The sequence below is a fragment of the Schistocerca piceifrons genome, unplaced genomic scaffold, assembly GCF_021461385.2.
Source record: "Schistocerca piceifrons isolate TAMUIC-IGC-003096 unplaced genomic scaffold, iqSchPice1.1 HiC_scaffold_1295, whole genome shotgun sequence".
Lineage (NCBI taxonomy): Eukaryota > Metazoa > Arthropoda > Insecta > Orthoptera > Acrididae > Schistocerca > Schistocerca piceifrons.
In genome coordinates this window covers 30,001-32,500 of record NW_025727119.1, presented here as the reverse complement: position 1 = coordinate 32,500, position 2,500 = coordinate 30,001, and the positions used below count along the sequence as shown (strand labels likewise).

The 2,500-nt window shown below is 58.7% G+C and overlaps 1 non-coding gene across 1 annotated transcript in view; it reads right to left on the bottom strand.

Moving 5' to 3' along the window:
- Positions 1 to 887, bottom strand: part of LOC124731600 — a 1,909-nt gene extending 1,022 nt beyond the window's left edge. The window contains exon 1 of the ribosomal RNA XR_007008366.1: positions 1 to 887. This exon is cut by the window's left edge and continues 1,022 nt beyond it. This is a non-coding gene — a ribosomal RNA (small subunit ribosomal RNA).
- Between the last annotated feature and the right edge of the window lie 1,613 nt (positions 888 to 2,500).

Here is a 2,500-nt window from a genome sequence, read left to right as displayed (position 1 = left end):
ATTCAGGCGGGCTTGCCTGCTTTAAGCACTCTAATTTGTTCAAAGTAAACGTGCCGGCCCACCGAGACACTCAATAAAGAGCACCCTGGTAGGATTTCAACGGGGTCCGCCTCGGGACGCACGAGCACGCACGAGGCGGTCGCACGCCTTCGGCTCGCCCCACCGGCAGGACGTCCCACGATACATGCCAGTTAAACACCGACGGGCGGTGAACCAACAGCGTGGGACACAAATCCAACTACGAGCTTTTTAACCGCAACAACTTTAATATACGCTATTGGAGCTGGAATTACCGCGGCTGCTGGCACCAGACTTGCCCTCCAATAGATACTCGTTAAAGGATTTAAAGTGTACTCATTCCGATTACGGGGCCTCGGATGAGTCCCGTATCGTTATTTTTCGTCACTACCTCCCCGTGCCGGGAGTGGGTAATTTGCGCGCCTGCTGCCTTCCTTGGATGTGGTAGCCGTTTCTCAGGCTCCCTCTCCGGAATCGAACCCTGATTCCCCGTTACCCGTTACAACCATGGTAGGCGCAGAACCTACCATCGACAGTTGATAAGGCAGACATTTGAAAGATGCGTCGCCGGTACGAGGACCGTGCGATCAGCCCAAAGTTATTCAGAGTCACCAAGGCAAACGGACCGGACGAGCCGACCGATTGGTTTTGATCTAATAAAAGCGTCCCTTCCATCTCTGGTCGGGACTCTGTTTGCATGTATTAGCTCTAGAATTACCACAGTTATCCAAGTAACGTGGGTACGATCTAAGGAACCATAACTGATTTAATGAGCCATTCGCGGTTTCACCTTAATGCGGCTTGTACTGAGACATGCATGGCTTAATCTTTGAGACAAGCATATGACTACTGGCAGGATCAACCAGGGAGCTGCGTCAACTAGAGCTGAGCAGCCGGCCGCCCGGGAGTGTGTCCCGGGGGCCCGCGCGAACACGCAAGCGTCCGCTCAATCATTCTGCAAACAGGAGGAGGCTGAGCTCCCCTGCACAATACACCTCGAAACCCTCTCAGGTCCCGGCGGCGCGCAGCGCCGTCCCAAGTACTTGGTCGGGTTCGAGAGAGGCGCAATCGCCCGGAGTTAGGCGAGTAGACGCTTTCGGTGCGACCACCCGTGCTCCCAACTGAGCTTGCCGCTGCCGACAGAGGCCCGGGAGCGTGCTGTCGTGGCATTGCCGGCGGGAGACAACACGCGCCACCTACGGTGACCGGCAGCTCCAACGCCAGCGCCACAGAAGGACAAAAGCCCCACTTGGGTGCCGAAGCGAACTCTCCCAGCACAGCGCACGCGCCAACACATCCGCACAGCTGCGATACAAACCACCAGCGAGAACCGCTGGGGCGACCGAGCAGCAGACGGCGTCGCGGCGCCGAGCGCCGGGCGGCGGCGCATCCTCAACGCACACAGTCCTCAATCGGACCAGCACACTGAAGATGTCCACCGCGCTTCGCACCGGGCCCGCGAGGACCTACTTTGGCCGCACGGCGCCGCGCGCAGGGTGCGCCGGCGCGCAGCTGCGACGCCTGCCGCGTCCGTCGGCCGGCGCGCCTGCCACTGGCCGCCCCCACCAGCCGGCTGTAGCGCGTGCGCCCACGCACCGCGCGGCCAGCACGCCGGGAGGCGCCCCCTCACCGGCCGGGGACGGTCCCACCCAGCCACCGCCGCGTATCGCTTCACACCCAGATGCCGTTCAGTTTCGTCGGCATGGTGGGTATCGCTGGAACAACCGGTTCGTACCTCAACCTATCGTCGCCATCACCGATTCACCCCTAGCGAGAACAACCGCACCACAACAGGTTACCATTTGTTCATTTGCGTAACTTCACCAGAAAACGCAGGCGTCCATCGCCATTTGCAACTTCAACGATTATTGCATGCCTGTGTCAGGTGTCACGCCACACTACGTCTGCCCACATACACGCAACAAAATGTGCACGCCTAGACAATACGTGGAAGGTGGCCCCCGTACGTATGCGATGTCCATTGCTCGAACGACTGTCAACCGGCCTCTGTAGCATGTCGCAGATATGGAACGCGGTGCACCATGCCATCACGGTGTGTGAGGAGAGACGACTAGGTCCGAATACATCAACAGACAGCTCATGCTGATCGCCATCCACGGCGTCCGTTCCTCCCACACGTCTCTATGGCGTACCACACTGCAATCCAGCTCTCATAGGGAGACGACACGTAGCTGCGTGCACAATATTTGCACTGTATGGTCCGCCGTTTTTGGGCGCAGTCGTTGTACGGTCACACATGTGCCACGATGTATCATTCGGTACATAAGGACGAATGTGCAGTACAGATTGTGGTTTACGCGTACGACATTAGCGGACGGTTGACACAGGCCGCACCACAACGTAGCCTGAGTACGTCGCATGCGAAGGGCATTGAACATGCAAACTTCTCACCAACCAGCTTGCGAAGGCAGGGGGGCAAGGTGGGGACGTGGGGAGGGGCGGCATGTACGTCCTGCTGCCA